The 18,101-nt window shown below is 42.3% G+C and overlaps 1 non-coding gene across 1 annotated transcript; it reads left to right on the forward strand.

Moving 5' to 3' along the window:
* The first annotated feature begins 7,895 nt into the window (after positions 1–7,895).
* LOC127089656 (small nucleolar RNA R71) lies at positions 7,896–8,002 on the forward strand. The gene has a single exon (XR_007791219.1). It is a non-coding gene; the product is annotated as a small nucleolar RNA R71 (small nucleolar RNA).
* Positions 8,003–18,101: the final 10,099 nt, after the last annotated feature.

Genomic DNA, 18,101 nt, shown 5'->3' on the forward strand with positions numbered 1-18,101 from the left:
CCTCTGACAAGCTCCTCCTCGACTTCATCTGCACCATTACCAGGATTTCCATCATTTGGCTCGGGGGCATCCAGATCAAAAATCTAATTTGCCATTTCTCTCGGATCTGTGCGGTTCCTGTTGGGCATGATGATGCTTCGAACTACCTTGTTCCTGACAACAGAATGATATTTCCCGTCATCTCTTGCTTTGATCAGGTGTGAAGCACGGCAGTAGTCGATGTCGAGGAATTCTGCCTCCAGGTTGGTAAGTTGGCTAGCCTATCTCCCAGGTTCAAACCTAATGCTATGGAGGTGATGATTCCCCCACAACAAAACGCCTGGCTGCCTCTCATGCAAGCAGCCTGGATGTTGGCTAGTAGAAAAGGAGTAACATTGAACGTAATTTGGGCAAACACACAGTGAAGAAGGAAAAGTTCCTTGGAGTTTACCTTATGGTTGCTGACTCTTCCAAAGACTGTGTTCCCCAGGACTCGGTGAAAGTATCTAATGGTTGGGTTGTGGATATATGTTGCGTTGAGCGTATCCCAGCTCGTGGCGTTCATGTTGGTGAGGTTGTGCCAAACTGGAAATGCTATCTATGACCATCCTTATGGGATGCAGCAGTGGATTCCTTCTCCATGTCGGAAACCAAGCATTCTCTCTATCTGAGTTTGATTTAGGGAATACTCGGTGCCGAACATTCTAAATGTGGCGACTCTGGTGAGGTATTAGGTAGCGCCAGGGGGTGTGATATAAGAGTAGGAACTCAGAAATTCCAGGGTCAGCGCTTCGTAGGTTGGATGCGGCGTGGTACAGAGTTGCGTCAAGCTTGAGTTAGCCAGCATCCACTCCACGCCCTCCAAAAGTCCTAACTCCGTCAGGCATTCATGATCAACATACCTCGTAGCTTGAACGGAGTGTTGGTAGAACTTGAGGTAGTTGCTTCTTTGACGTTCGCCGGCTTCCCCATTTCAGAATACGACGGTTGATAGGTCGGGAGTACCTCTTTCTTGACGGGCCATTTGCGAGGTGTATGAAACTTTTGGTATTGGTGGGTGGGATGGAATATTTGTGAGTTACACGCTTGAAAAAATTGTAAAGAATTGAAATAATGGAGAGCAGAATGTAAGAGAGTGGTGATTGATGAGGAAGAAGAAAGAAAGAGCGCCTGCATTTATAAGCGAGCTCTCTGGAATTCGTAACGGTCGTCTACAACGGTCTGATGCTCGTAATGGTCATTTGCATGCCGTGTGACGATCGTGGCAGATGCGTGACAGTCATCACGTCTATGAGATGGGCGTCACCCTATATGTGACGGTCGTCACACTCTGGCTTTCAATTTTCTAACACAGGTTGCAACAGCATATGATAACAGCAAAAATTGATAACTATGCAATTGAATTTTAACAGCATAAATGTAGAAATAAATAAATAAATGAATAAGCAGAAATAAATGAATAGCAATTGAATTGATAAATTGAAATTAAATGTAACATAGAAAAATAATAGTAACGATAACATAGCAAACAAAAGTAATAAAGTAATTAAACAAAAGTAATGAAGTAAATGTGCTCCCTCCCCACACAAAACAAAACAGTGTCCTCATTGCTTAGTGCGAGTAGGAGAAATCAGTGGTCAGTAGTATTAGCCACGATTATTTGCCAATGCAGCTACAACTTCGTTCAGATGATGAAACTGTTCAACGACTATATCCATCAGGCCTAGGACATCAAAGCGTATGAGCATTATCTCTTCTTTCACAATTGTGATGTCAGCTTGAAAACCACTCAGACGGGTGATGAGCATGGCATGATTATCAGCGTATGATGGAGGGATCGGTTCATCAATGTTATAATAGTTAGGATGTGTTTCAGGGTCAGATTCTTCCATATGGATAAGGTCATTAATACACTCATATTTGGGCGGAGTCGCGGGAGGTGAAGGTGGATCAATAGGGTGTTCCTCTAAGTCATAGAGCTAGTTATCACGGTTGTGAACACTCGTTTTCTCATGGTTAGGCAAGGTAAATAGTCGAACCACTTCGTTACTGATTAGATAATCAAAGGTATCCTTTCCTATGTTTCCTATGATTCTGTGGTTAAAGCAAAATTCGATATCCATGGGTCGGATGTTTCCAAATGGTACAAGCTCGTAAAGTGGGCGTACAAGTCCTATGGCGTCTGTTATCATGGTTACTAGGCCACCTATGATTATTGGGGTACGGTTGTTCTTAGCAAGGTGAACAAATCTCTCCATCATGAATGTCACAATATTGACATGTCGACCTTGATCGACACAAAGCAAGATGAAGAGTTCATCGCGGGACACTAAGGTGTTATTTTCTTCCTTACCAAATAAGGTGTGGGCTAGTATTTTATGAAAGTATCGGATAGCATGGTTATGGATCTTTTGTGAGTGCATCTCATTCGGGTTAGGGTTGGATTCTCCATATATGCTACCCCAAAAGTCATCTAGGTCGATGTCTTCGATTAGGTCCTCCTGGCGGGTAGTAAAAATGAAAGGGCCACTAGGGAATCCTAGGAGGTCAATAAGGTCTCGACAGGTATTGGTGAATTCCATGCTAAATAACCTAAAGGATATCAACCCTTTGTTAAGTCTGTAACCATGTTCGGGGTTGTATACAAGGGAGCTAAGGAATTCTAAGGTTAGTTCATGGTACGTGACAAACCATCTCTTAATGCCTGCATTCTCCCACCCAAGTTGGTTAAACATAAATAGGATGCTATCTCGGATGCCTAATTTATCCATGGTCGGTCCATCATAATATATGGTCAATTCCATATCCTTCCGGGCTAGATAATCATACCGCCTTCGTTGAACCCTGCCTCTAAAAACCGTCTCTATTTGTTGCATGATGAAAGTAATTAACTAACTAGTTAGCAATTTTCCTATTTATCAGTATTCAATATGTCTAAGTTAGTTACTAGTAGCAACAAGAATGACTGCAGAGAATCAAGAAGAGGGGAGCAAACAGAATAAAGAAGAAAAACAAAGAAGGAAAATAGTTTGTAATAAAGATAACAAAAAGGAAAAAGGGTGGGTTGTCTCCCACTAAGCACTTTGTTTAATGTCGTAAGTTCGACAGTAGCGTCGCGGTGTACTAGGTGTTGGGTTGAGCGGGCAGCTCTATAAGTCTGAGACTATTTAAATAGTCTCTATTTTTGATATTATGATAATGCTTAAGTCGCTGCCCATTTACTATAAAAGGGTCACTATTCCTACCTTTTATTTCTATCGCACCACTATTTAGGACTTTGGTGATCTCGAAAGGGCCAGACCACCGAGATTTGAGTTTTCCTGGAAAAAGTTTAAGTCTTGAATTGAACAGTAGCACTACGTCGCCGACTTTAAACTCCTTCCTAGAAATGCGTTTGTCATGCCATATTTTGGTTCGCTCTTTGTAGATCCTGACATTTTCGTAAGCGTCCAATCTCAGCTCTTCTAATTTGTGGATGTCCAGAATCTGTTTCTCGCCTGCAGAAGTATAGTTTATATTTAGGGTTTTAATTGCCCAATATGATTTGTGTTCTAATTCCATAGGGAGGTGGCATGATTTACCATAAATTAGTTTGAAGGGTGTGGTTCCTATCGGGGTTTTGTATGTCGTCCTGTAGGCCCACAAAGCTTCGTTTAGTTTGGATGACCAGTCTTTTCTGGATATTCCTACTGTCTTTTCAAGAATTTGTTTGATTTCTCGATTCTAGACTTCGACTTGCCCGCTAGTTTGTGGATGATACATGTTGCTACACGGTGTCGGACTCCATACTTCAGAAGAAGTTTTCCATATGAAGTGGGAGCCACCGTCACTAACTACTAGTTTTGGTACACCGAATCTAGGAAAGATAATGTTCTTGAATAACTTGATCACTACTCGTGTGTCATTTGTCGGAGAGGTTACAGCCTCGATCCATTTTGAAACATAGTCGACATCAACGAGTATGTACTTATTGCCAAAAGAAGTTGGGAATGGTCCCATGAAGTCAATCCCCCATACATCAAAGACTTCTACTTCTAAGATTCCCGTTTGTGGCATTTCATCGCGTCTTGAGATGTTGCCAGTGCGTTGGCACCGGTCTCATTTTTTAACCGCGTTATGGACATCTTTCCATAGAGTAGGCCAAAAGAGACCTGATTGCAGGATCTTAGTACAGGTCTTTGAGGTACTTGCATGCCCTCCATAGGGAGCGGAATGGCAATGAGAGATTAGATCATCTATTTCGTCCTCCAGAACACATCGATGGAAGATACTGTCGGTACCTCTTTTGAAAAGTATAGGTTCATCCCAGTAATACTGTTTTAGGTCATGGAAGAATTTCTTTTTCTGTTGGTAAGATAAGTCCGGTGGAAGTACTCCGACGGCTAGGTAGTTGACAAAATCAGCATACCATGGCAGAGTTGCATTCACATGTATTTCTTCCATGGATTCTTCTATTTCTGTATCGTTTAATATTAGTCCAGACATATCACTCTCCATTTGGGCTATGAGTTGTTCGTAAGGGAAATCATCATTAATTGGGATTTATTCAGGCCTATTCCCTTCAATACGTGATAAGTGGTCTGCTACTATGTTTTCAGTACCTTTCTTATCTTTTATTTCTAAATCAAATTCTTGTAAGAGCAAGATCCATCTTAAAAGTCTTGGTTTGGCATCCTTCTTACTTAGCAGATATCTAATAGCGGCGTGGTCGGTATAAATGATAATTTTTGCCCCTACTAGGTAGGAACGGAATTTGTCCAAAGCGAACACGACTACTAGAAGTTCTTTTTCAGTGGTGGCGTAGTTCATTTGGGTTGGATCTAATGTTCTGCTCGCATAGTAAATAGCATGAAGCTTCTTATCCTTCATTTGTCCTAGTACTGCGCCTACTGCGTAATCACTCGCATCACACATGATTTCAAAAGGTAATCTCCAGTCAGGTGGTTGCATTATGGGTGCAGTGATTAAAGATGTTTTCAGTTGGTTGAACGCTGTTAAGCATTTTTCGTCAAATATGAAATCAGCGTCTTTCGTTAATAATCCCATAAGTGGCTTTGTTATTTTTGAGAAATCCTTAATGAAACGTCGGTAGAAACCAGCGTGTCCTAGAAAGCTTCTTATTTCTCGTAAGGTTTTCGGAGGTTGAAGGTTCTCTATGATTTCGATTTTAGCTTTGTCTACTTCAATTCCTCTGTCAGATACTACGTGACCTAACACGATTCCTTGTTGAACCATGAAATGGCATTTCTCCCAGTTTAAAACAAGGTTTACTTTCACGCATCTTTCGAGTACCATTTCAAGATTAGATAGACATCCTTCAAAACTCTGCCCGCAAACAGAAAAATCGTCCATGAAGACTTCCATGATGTCGTCTATAAAATCGGCGAAGATTGCCATCATGCATCTTTGAAATCTTGCGGGAGCGTTACATAAGCCAAATGGCATTCGTCGGTAAGCGAATGTACCATAGGGGCATGTGAAGGTAGTCTTTTCTTGGGATTTGAAAGAATCCTGAATAACCGTCTAGATAACAGAAGTGAGAATGCTTAGCCAATCGTTCAAGCATTTGGTCAATGAAGGGTAGAGGGAAATGATCTTTACGAGTGGCTTTATTTAGTTTTCTATAGTCAATGCACATTCTACTTCCGGTCACAACCCTTTGTGCTATGGATTCGCCCTTCTCGTTCTTAACAACTGTAACGCCTCCTTTCTTGGGTACTACATGAACGGGGCTGACCCATTGACTATCGAAGATCGGGTATATGATTCCAGCATCTAGCAGTTTCTTTACTTCATCCTTGACTATGGTACTTAGGATTGGGTTGATCCTTCTCTAGAGGTTTTACAATCTTCCTCCAGCATAATGCGATGCATACAGATAGAAGGACTTATTCCTTTTAGATCGATGATGTTATATCCTAACGATGTTGGGTATTTTCTTAGGACATCTAGTAATTTCTCAGTTTCCATCTGTCCTAAGTCAGCGTTAATTATCACTGGTCTTTTCAGTTCAGCGTCTAGGAATTCGTATCTTAGGTTCTTTGGTAGTGTTTTTAGTTCCAAGTCAGGTTTCTTTGGGCATGGCATGTGGTCGGGTGTAAGTGCTAAGCATTCGCTTAGACTTTCGTTTTGGTTTTGTTCATGCCAATTATCGTCTTCAAAGATCGGAGGGATTTGGATTTTCATTATGTCAGAAATATGTGGTTTCTTGCATCTCCATCTCTCTCACGCACTCGTCTATGACATCAAGCAGATACCAGGTATCGTCTATAGCTGCTGCTTGTAAGATTTGAATCAAGATGAATTCAACCTTTTCCTCTCCAACTTCGAATGTCAGCTTACCTCTCTTTACGTCTATTATGGCTTCGACGGTAGCCAAGAATGGCCTTCCTAGTATGATAGGTGTACTGGCATCTTCTTTGATGTCCGTGATTATGAAGTCTGTAGGGATGTAAAATTGTCCTACCCGTACGGGGACATTCTCTAGTATACCGACAGGATATTTGATTGAGCGGTCAGCTAATTGAACAGACATCTTGGTCGGTCTTAATTCTCCCATAGTGAGCCTTTTACAAATGGTTAAGGGCATTACACTAATGTTGGCTCCTAGATCGCATAGAGCTTTGTCTATGACGAATTTTCCAATGACACAGGGTATGAAGAAACTACCTGGGTCTTTTAGTTTGGGAGGCATGTTATTCTGGATTATGGCGCTACACTCGGCAGTAAGTGTAACTATTTCGTCATCCTCAATCTTTTTCTTATTGGATAGGATTTCCTTAAGAAATTTGGCATAGGAGGGCATTTGTGTGATGGCTTCTGTAAAGGGTATCGTAATGTTTAGTTGCTTCATAAGTTCAACAAATTTCCTAAATTGACTCGCATTTTTAGAACTTTTGAGTCTTTGAGGATACGGAATGGGTGGTTTATAAGGAGGTGGAGGCACATAAGGTTTCTCTTTCTCTTTGGCCTCTTGGGTATTATCTTCTGTTTCCTTTGGTTCATTCACCTGCTCAATTGAGGTTTTATCTAGTTTTTGGTACATGGCAGGGTTTTGGAGTCTTGGATCTACGGGTCCGTCTACTTCTTTTCCACTCCTCAGTATAACGGCATTTGCATGTCCCTTTGGATTAGGTTGCGGCTGTCCAGGAAATGTTCCTGCTGGAGCGGCTGTAGATGCTTGATGTTGAGCCACTTGTGAAATCTGTGTTTCAAGCATTTTATTGTGGATGGCTAAGGCGTCTACTTTGTTCACTAGTTATTTAAGTTGCTCGCTAGTATGTATGTTTTGGTTCAAGAAGTCTTTGTTTGTTTGAGCTTGGGTAGCTATGAAGCTTTCCATCATCAATTCGAGATTTGACTTCCTAGGTATGTTAGGAGCATTATTAGCTGGCTTTTGATATCCAGGCGGAACAGCTGGTGCTTGGCCCGGTGCATAAAGGGCATTGTTATTCTTATACGAGAAATTAGGATGGTTTTTCCAACCTGGGTTGTAGGTATTCGAATAGGGATTTCCTTGTGTGTAATTCACTTGATCGGTTGGGACTCCTGCTAATATTTGACATTCTTGTGCAGTGTGTCCAGGGTTTCCACATAACTCGCAGTTTAGAGTTACTGCAGCCACGGTGGCTGCGGGTGGTATGGTCAAGTTATCTAATTTTTGAACAATGGCATCTACCTTTGCATGAACATGGTCAAGGCTACTGATTTCGTACATTCCACCCTTAGTCTGGGATTTTTCCACTAGAGTTCTTTCACCTCCCCATTGGCAATGGTTCTGAGCCATGTTTTCAATGAGTTGATAGGCTTCGCTGTATGGCTTATCCATAAGTGCACCGCTCGCGGCAGCGTCTACTGTAAGTTTTGTGTTATACAGAAGCCCATTGTAAAATGTGTGAATGATCACCCAGTCTTCGAGACCGTGATATGAACATATCCTCATCATGTCCTTGTATCTCTCCCACGCTTCATAAAGAGATTCCACATCTTTTTGCCTGAATCCATTGATTTGAGCTCTCAAAATAGTTGTTTTGCTTGGCGGAAAATATCGGGATAAGAAAACGTTCTTCAGTTCTTCCCATGTCGTAACGGAGTTCGAGGGCAAGGATTGCAACCAAGCCCAAGTTATGTCTCTTAGTGAGAAAGGAAAGAGGCGCAGTTTTATCGCATCTTGAGATACACCATTCGCCTTTACAGTATCTGAGTACTGCACAAACTTAGTCAGGTGTTCATTAGGATCGTCCATAGGATTTCCAGTAAATTGATGTTGTTGGACGGCTGATAATAGCGAGGGTTTCAGCTCGAAATCGTTTCGATTTATAGCGGGGGCAGCAATGCTGTTGTGAGGTTCTTGTTGGGACGGGGAAGTGTAGAATTTAAGAGGACGATTTTGTGGTCCTTCTTCAGCCATGTTTGGTGTTTCTTCTGGTTTAGGAGGAGAGAAAATATCGGGAATATCGTACTTTTGTTGATATTCGTGTATTCGACGTCTCACGTATAGGAAATGCTCTAATTCAGGAACTGGTGGTGCTAAGTTATCGCCTTGTGAGCGAGTACTCGGCATACAATCAGGGAAAGAAAGGAGAGAAGATTAGTTTTTATTTTTACCTTAGTCTATACCGTGCAACAAAAGAATCGCACTATTCGACTAAAACTGATCCCCGACAACGACGCGAAAAACTTGATGCTCGATCTGGCTATATATAAAATATAGTCTGTCGGGTGCTTGACTGCAAGTGCACAGTCCAGTCGCTTTAGTTTTAAAAGATATCGATCCCACAGGGACCTATGGTCAAACTAGTGTTACTAACGTCACTATGTTTAGCTAAGGGAATGATTAGTAGAAGTTTGCGGGCAAAATAGTAAATCTACGGGAAATGTAGTTTTAAGAAGGAATTTAGGGAAGGAATCAGTATGCAGCGCAATAATTGTCAGGGATTCGATAAGTCACCGGTGAATAGTTTAAATGCCAAATATCTCTCAATAGAAAATATTTATTTAAAAAGCTTTATCTCACACTCTCGTGGTTGTTGATTCGGCCTATAGCTTTAAGTTAGAATGTACGCTCTCGCTGTCCCATTTGAAGTTAAAATTACTTTTTGAAAATTAATAAGTTCTAATTGCTTTTAAAGTGCTCTCGCTGTTTTTAAACTCAATGCCTAATTTTTACTATCCAGCTCGAGCCTCACGCTCTCGCGATTGTTGGTTCTTACCTTAATTAATTTCCCACTCTCGTGGAAAAACCGTATTAAATAGTTTTTCACGCTTTTGTGATAAAGTTAATTAAATTTAAATTAAAAACTTCAGCCTAAAATATTGTTTTGAGAAAAAAGGTTTTCACCGATTATTATTAAATCCCATCAAATTAAATTGCTACATACCGATACCGGTAATTTAGCCAGACATGTTAAATAAGGCAAACACGAGGCATAAACAGATCAACATTGCGGAAAACATAATTATAATAATAAGTGGGCAATAATAATAATAATTAAATAAAAACCTGGAGATCGAAGTAACAGAGTATAGCGATTCTTGGAGTACTTGAGCAGTCCTCCACAAGTCGGTAGGCTTTTCTTCTTCAATACAAATTACTACTAAAATTAAATAAAGTGTAGTAGTTCCCCAATGTAGGAAACTACTATTATGGCTAACTAGAAAACGGAAAGGAAAAGGGAAAAACGGAATTCTAAAAAGAATGGCGAATAAAATAAGGCAACGGAAACAAGGTTGCTGAAAAGAAAATACTAAAAAGCTAGAAAGCTGAATAACTAAATTGCAGAGCGTAAGTGTGAATGTAGGCGTCCTCAATTTTTCCCATTTTGGTCCTTTATATAGTGCTCCTTTAGGTCTTGGTGATTGAGATATTCAAGGAAGACTTGGTTTGAATGAGGAATCCGTGGGAGTAAGTTTGTTGGAGGGAATTTAGGCACGTTTGGGTGCCTGTGATTGACTGTTTCAAAGCGCATACTGTGGCCGCGTGACGCTCGTCATGGGCCTGTGACGGTCATCACAGTCTGGGTCGTGATGAGCGTCATGAATCTGTGACGGTCGTCACATCAACAAATTTTGCATCTTTTGGTTTTCTGCTTTTTGCTGTGCTTTCTCATCTGTTTCTTCTTCTTTTTCTTCCTTTTCTTCATTTTGCTCATTAATGCATGGAGATTTAAATACCTACAAAAACAACACGAATACTTGCGCAATAATCGGGACATTAATTAAAATGGTATGATCTTGTCGCAGCCTGAAAAATACAGTGCGCAAAAAAAACAACCGGCGAAAGAAAAAGACAGAAGAGTCGCCACCGTGCGTTATTCATCCCAAAGGAGGGAAAGGAAACGCTCGAAGTAAACCTGAAAAAGGAAAGGACAAGACGGGGTCTCGCAACCAAATCTTGGGTTCGGGAGTCGGTTATGCGAAGGGAAGGTATTAGCACCCCTACGCATCCGTAGTACTCTATGGGATCCACTTTTGTAGTTCTTGTCTAAAGGGTGTGGGTTTATCTAATGTACTATTTACTAAAAAAAAGGGTTAAATGAAAATGACTCGCGCGGATGTCGCATCCACTGCATACGTATCTCATCTGAATATGAGAATCAGAGTCTTCGTAGCTCGGCTGACCTATGGGTTGGGGGATGTGTGCTCGCTAAGACATCGCGTCTTATGCCTACGTATCTCATCTGGAATGAGAATCAGAGCAAGCCGTAGTTCGGCTAACTACGGGGTTATGGATTGGGTTTTGGACGAACGACGTCACTACGCAATCTACCGGATGCTCGACCTTTGGAGACTTACTCGCCTGTAGTAGAAGGAGTTAACGTGTTGCTTTGGGTTTTAGGGTTTGGGATGCTCATGCAAAAGGGCAAAAAGGCAGTCCTCGACGAAGGAACCGCGCTACCTGCAGGGATACGAACACATACAAAACAAACATGTATAAAGTAAATGTGCCAACAAGGGGCTCAGAAGTAAATAAACAAAAGAAAACAAATGCCTCCTATCGAGGTCTTCCAGCTAAGAAAGCGATAAAATGCGGAAAAGAGGTAAAAGTACCACACGGATAAAGATCCGAAGTAACAGCAATTAAAGGAGTAAGAAACCCAGGGATCTCCCAAGCTAATGCCATCAAAGAAAGGTGAGTCAATACAGGTAATCGGAATGAAACCTCCAGGGGTTATCCCACAAATAAAGTGGGAAACCACGCAAGTTATCCCTGCAAAAGTCATGTGCCTTCACAAAAACTCAACAAAAGGGTTAGTGAAACAAGATAGGGTAACCAAGAGTTGCCCCCAAATCAAAATGCAACCACATGAATCATGCTCTTTCAATTCACAAAAAGCTCACAAAAAGCAACCAAGGGTAGGAGGCCTAAACCTCTTGTCAAACACATGCATCAAAAGGGTATCAAATTCACCCATAATACCTCATACATTTAGAGCATTCAAATTAAAGGCATAAAGATGATGGATATAGGGCAAACCTGATTGGAGAGCTTGATTGAAATTAAGTTGCACCCGTGAGGCAAAGGTGATTCTGTGCAATTGAGTTCCCTTCAGGGTTTGGAGGCTGCTCTGAACTCTGTTAGCTCTTCTCTCACTATCTTTTTCCTCAGGGTTTTGTTCCAAGGAAACCTCAGAGTATTTTGCTTCTCTTCCTTTTTCTCAAGTGAAGCCTTGGTATTTATAGACTGAATTTCATGGTTTTGTGGGCTCAAATGAGAGAGACCCAAGTCCAAAAAATTTTATTATATATATATATATATTTTTTTTTAATTTTTTTTTTTTTTTTTTTTCCTTTTTTTTTTTTCGGATCTAATTCTGATTGACATGATGAAATGCAATATGAAATGCTAAATGAATGCATGAATGAGGAGGGCAAATTTTGGGGTGTTACAGCTGCCCTTATTCAATCATCAGCTAAACCGAGTAGGATGAAAGCGAACAGCTTATCAGACAAACGGGGTGAGCTGTGATTGAATACCAAAGACAGACCGAAAATTTACGCTCCGAGAACACCACAAAAACGCGGAAATACACCGTGCTGTTTATTTTTCTTCCGATCCTCTGGCTTAATCTGGAGTTTCGATCCTCTGGCTGAACCTATACTCAATTTAGTCATCTGGTTGGATATTAATTTTGATCCTCGGGCTTAATCTGGAGTTTCGATCCTCTGGCTGAACCTATACTCAATTTAGTCCTCTGGTTGGATATTAATTTTGATCCTCGGGCTGGATACGATTTTGATCTTCTGGCTAGATCTTCTTCGATCTTCTGGCTAGATCTCCTCCGTTTCGATTCTCTGGCTGAATCTATTTCCTTTGATTCTCTGGCTGAATCTACTTCGATCTTCTGGCTAGATCTGAATTGTTGCGATTTTCGATCTTCTGGCTAGATCTTCTTTGTTTCGATTCTCTGGCTGAATCTACTTCGATCTTCTGGCTAGATCTGGATTGTTTTGATGATAAATTCCCGTCATTAGGATCCCGCATCTGAGGCATGCGCTGGTTGACCCTCTTTTGAAATCTACACCCAACCTTCATATTAGATATGCAGCTTCGAGAATATTCCACTTTTGGGCTTCGTACATATTCTTCGGGCTAGAACATGTTGTAACGACTCCTCAATTAGACTTGGGCTTGCTGGGGAAATAAAGCTTGTAGGCGACTTCGATGGGGAATCTTCAAATTGAGCCTTAGGCTAGCTTACTGGAACACGATTCTCAGGCTGAATCTTTGAAATGACCCTCAGGCTGGATCATTGGAACACGATTCTCAGGCTGAATCTTCGAAATGACCCTCAGGCTGGATCACTGGAACACGATTCTCAGGCTGAATCTTTGAAATGACCCTCAGGCTGGATCACTGGAACACGATTCTCAGGCTGAATCTTCGAAATGGACCCTCAGGCTGGATCACTGGAACACGATTCTCAGGCTGAATCTTCGAAATGGACCCTCAGGCTGGATCACTGGAACACGATTCTCAGGCTGAATCTTCAAAATGACCCTCAGGCTGGATCACTGGAACACGATTCTCAGGCTGAATCTTCAAAACGACCCTCAGGCTGGATCACTCACGCTTGATCCTCTGGCTGGATCTCATGACCTTGGTTGTAAAGTAATTCTTCAGTCTGCTTGGAAGAACCTGTTTATCAGCTTATGTGTATGCTTGATATGATATGCATGCAAATGCAAATGTTATGCATGGTGTAAAAAGAAATCTGCTTGGGGAAGCAAACTCCGGTAGGGAACAGATCGCTGTATCAATCCTTGAATGCTCTGTGGGGAATGATCCGTCTGCCGGGACCAATGAGCCACCAAAAATAAATTGGCTGCTTGAAAAGTTGACCTTGCGGGGGGAGTATCAACTATGGAAACTTTGTTTGGCGAGGCTCTGTGAGGAGAGTCTGTGGGGAATGATCCGTCTGCCGGGACCAATGAGCCACCAAAAATAAATTGGCTGCTTGAAAAGTTGACCTTGCGGGGGGAGTATCAACTATGGAAACTTTGTTCGGCGAGGCTCTGTGAGGAGAGTCTGTGGGGAAAACACTTCTTGGGGAAATGTCGTAGGAAACGGCCTTTGCTGGGGATATGAACTTGCTAATCGCCCTCAAGCTAGGGATTAACAAATCTGTTAAAAATAATCTGCTGGGGAATGAGATGAACACTGGGAACGTCACCCTCTCATCTGTTGGTTATGCAACCACTCCGCTGTTGCTAGGAAGATACAGTCTGACACTGTCAACTCCACTGGGGATATATAGTCTGGATACTGTCAACTCTACTGGGGATAGACAGTCTGGATACTGTCAACTCTGTTGGGGAACATGCTCTGCTGAGGAGAGACTTTGTCAACCGCTTGGGGATGAGGATTCATGACTTGGCATCCGGTTCCTGTGACCTGCAACCAAAAATACACGTATGCCTCGGGGGAATTACTCGGTTTGAATTCACCGTCCAGGATTAAGCACATTCAAAGCAATTTTAAATGTTTTCCTGTGCAAATCATCTGCAAAAGCCACCATTATGTTCATATGCAATATGTTTTATCAAAAATTCGGACATTTTTGCAAACAAATTGATAAATGAAAAATAAAGAGGCTCTTTAACTGAATTATTTGACTCTTAATGGGGAGAAAATTTGTGCCAGGAATAGGCGAGGTTATCAGGAAGCTGATCCCTGAAAAGAGGTGATCGCTATAAAAAGAGAACTATCCTAATGACAACGGGGATACGGGGTCCCACTGAGTTTCGACTCTGCTATGACTCGTATGTCCTCAAGACGCTCTGCTCATCTTGCTTTCTGAAGTGGATGATTAGTCGATCTTTAACCTTCGAAGATTGCCGGATTGAGTGAAACGGTGATATAACATTGATGAACTCAAATCACAGTCATTCTCTTATTCCCTAACTTTTGCCTGGATCGCCCCCTTTTCGGGTTTTCAATCCACCGGGATACCCATTTTTGCCTGAGCCGCCCTTTTGGGTTTTCGACTCACCGGGTGTACTCTTTTTTTATATCCCTAATTTTTTCCCAAACCTCTTTATTCTCTTTTTTTTTGTTCGTCGGGATGCCCTTTTTTTGCCTGGACTATTCTTTTTATCGTCCAGCGGGTCTATTTTATGCGAAGTATTTTTTTTTAACTGCGTCTGAGTTAATAGGGGACGGGAATCCTTCGCCATCCATGGTTGTTAGCATCAAAACTCCGCCATAGAAAATTCTTTTAACCACGTACGGACCCTCATAGTTCGGTGTCCGTTTTCCCCTGTGATCTGTGTTGGGAGGAAGAAATATTTTGAGTACCAATTCACCGACTTGATACCCCCGAGGGCGCACTTTCAGACCAAATGCTTTCTTCATTCGTCTCTGACCGAGATACGTCAATTATGGGTACGTAGTTCCAGCATAGCACCTTAATCATCGAAGACAAGGTAAACAAAGCATCAGCAAATTGGTTTTCTTCAAAAGAAAGTTAACAATCTTCTCGTGTAGTCTTTGTAAGGAACCAAATGAGGCTGAGGTGTATACCATTTCCCGTTGGTTTGATTGATGACCAAAGCTGAATCCCCGTATACATCCAGGGTTTTAATCTGTATATTGACGGCTTCCTCAAGTCTTAGGATACCAGCTTCATATTTGGCTTCATTGTTGGTGCAGGGAAAAGTTATTCTGGCACCAAATGGCATATGAACCCCCTTCCGGTGTGATCAACACTATACCAACTCCGCGACCATTGACGTGGACCGCCCCATCAAACATCATAACCCGTTTGGATTCAGGGTCAGGCCCCTCCTCCGGGAGTGGTTCCCCTCAATCTTTCGATTTGAGAAACATGATGTCCTCATCAGGAAAGTCAAACCTCATAGGTTGGTAATCATCAATCGGTTGCTCTGCAAGATAGTCTGACAAGACACTTCCCTTTTTGTGAAGTGTATTGGATGTCATACTCTGTCAGTATCATTTGTCACCTAGTAACCTTTCCGGTAAGTGCTAGCTTTTCAAAAATATACTTGACTGGATCCATTTTTGATATCAATAGAGTCGTGTGAGTCAACATATACTGTCTTAGTCGGCAAGCAGCCCATGCCCAAGCGCGACAAGTTTTCTCGAGCAATGAGTATCTTTGTTCACAGTCGGTAAACTTTTGCTAAGGTAGTATATTGCATGCTCTTTTCGACCTGACTCGTCATGCTGACCGAGCACACAACCCATTGACCTTTCTAACACAGTCAAGTACATGATCAACGGTCTTTCCTCTCGGCCTGTAGACTGGCCCCGATCTTGATCTCTTTCTTGTCGTCTTCGGTACCAATGTTGATGGTCTCAACTACCTCCTGATAAGGTGTAATAGCTCGGTCCTCCTGTTTCAACAATCTGGCTAACCCTTCAGGCAATTCACAATCTTCCTCAGCCCCTTCTTCGGCTTGATAGATAGGATTGTCGAAGTCATACTTGGCCATAGTAGTATCGTTAGCAGTGAGATCCGAGTGGTCGGCTCTGCATGATGGAGGATCATGCTTTACCTTAGAATGAGAGATTTTTTTTTTGAAAGAAAGGAAAAATGAAAAAAGAAACATTGCCATTTTTTTTGTAAAAACTAAAAAAAACTGAAAGAAAGAGAACACAAAATTGTTTGCAAAAGCTGTCCTTTATTGATGATAAAAAATAATTGTGAAATGTAACTAAATGGATGGCCCTACAAATGAGCCGTTACACCTTGGGCAAAGTGTAAGACTTTATTATGCATGTAATAAAGGAAAACAATAAAATCACTCGTTCAGTAGAGTAACCCGGACGGTTTTTTCAGACGACCAATTGTCGAGCTTTTCTCCCGGGACACACGGGCGAATCCAGCTATCTAAGTCACAGTCGCTATCAGCCTTGTCTTCATCTACAGCATTGACGATGTGGGGGGAAACCAAACCCCCGCTGGAGAGAGTACCGGTTTCATTCTTCTGAGATCCCGGAGCATACCCCAATCCAAACTTGTCTTCTTTGATGACTGGCTCCACAAATTTGCCCCAGCCTTGGGCATTACCAGCTTTAACCACTTCGACAGCTTGCTTGTATGAAGAGATAGAAGTCCCGACCTTCTCAAAATCAGGTGAAAAGACAGCTTCGGGCGCGACCTCATTGATGTTTGTAGTTTCGAAGCCCTGACACAGCATCTCATGCATCTCGCCATCCATCTCTACATACTTAAATGTAGACAGGTGGCTAACAAAAATATCCTCTTCACCACATACAGTGACGATCTGACCTTCTAGTTCATATTTGAGCTTCTGGTGGAGGGTAGAAGTAACAGCACCGGCAGCATGAATCCAAGGCCGACCTAGCAGACAGTTGTAGGCAGGCTGGATATCCATCACATAAAAGGTGCTCTTGAACACCTGCGGTCCAATCTTAACTGGCAACTCAACTTCGCCAAAAACAGCTCTCTTAGAGCCATCAAAAGCCCTTACAACTAAGTTACTTGGCCTCAGGATGATGCCATCGCAATCCAACTTCATTAAGGCTTTCTTTGGAAGAACATTCAGAGAAGAGCCTGTATCAACCAAAAAATGGGAAAGCATCACCCCTTTGCACTCCATTGTGATATGCAAGGCTTTGTTGTGATTCCTGCCCTCAGGTGTCAGGTCATTATCGGTGAAACCTAGCCCCCGGCTAGTGTTTACATTGGAAATTACCGACTCCAGCTGGTTAACAGTTATCTCCGGTGGAACATAGGCCATATTCAGTACTTTCAGCAAGGCTGCTCTGTGCGCCTCAGAGCACAGCAATAGTGAGAGAATGGAGATCTTTGAGGGTGTCTGATTTAGCTGGTCGACTACCTTGTAGTCACTTTTCTTGATAATCCTCATAAACTCATCCACTTCCTTCTCGAATGCGGTCTTAGGAGGATCTTCCTCAGTAGTAACCTCTTCGGTGGATACCTGTTTCCCTTTAGCCTTGGCAGCTGCCTCGGCTTCAGTATTCGCGCATAATGTTGATGGTGCAAATAGGCGTCCACTGCGAGTGAAGCCACCAACCCCTCCAACATTGTCTACAGCGGAGCTACCAATGTCAATGTCTTCTTCGTTAACTTTCTGCCCCTGGCAGTAGATATCAGCCCCATAGTGCCACGGGATAGCACTGTCTTTCTCATACGGAACAGGTCCTGGTACCGTGATGGTGATTGGACCAACCAAAGTCGGTTGAGGGCTGTCAGAGTAAATTGCGACTGGTGCTGAACTTTCGATGTTCACCGCTGCTGGTTCTGTACTTTCTGGGAAATATATTGTTGTCGGAGCGAGTCTCTCGGGAACATATATTTCTTCAGGAGTGAAATAAAACGTCACCGTCGATACATCATTCTTCACCGGACGGGCCTGATCGAACTGAAGACAACCTTCATCTATTAGCTGCTGAATACCCCTTCTCAAACTGTCACATCCGTTTTCGGCAGCTTGACAATTTCTGCATTCTTCCCCACAGCCCGGGAAAATCTGTCCTTTCAGAAGTCGGTCTTTAACCACCGGTAGCGAAGTCTTCACCTTAGTCACATCAGAAACCAAATTCAAAGTTTCCCCACTATCAACAGCATTAATCCTCTGCCCGCCGTGAGCCGGCATCGGGTTCTGGATAACAT

The sequence above is a fragment of the Lathyrus oleraceus genome, chromosome 5 (genome assembly GCF_024323335.1).
Source record: "Lathyrus oleraceus cultivar Zhongwan6 chromosome 5, CAAS_Psat_ZW6_1.0, whole genome shotgun sequence".
NCBI classification, from domain to species: domain Eukaryota; kingdom Viridiplantae; phylum Streptophyta; class Magnoliopsida; order Fabales; family Fabaceae; genus Lathyrus; species Lathyrus oleraceus.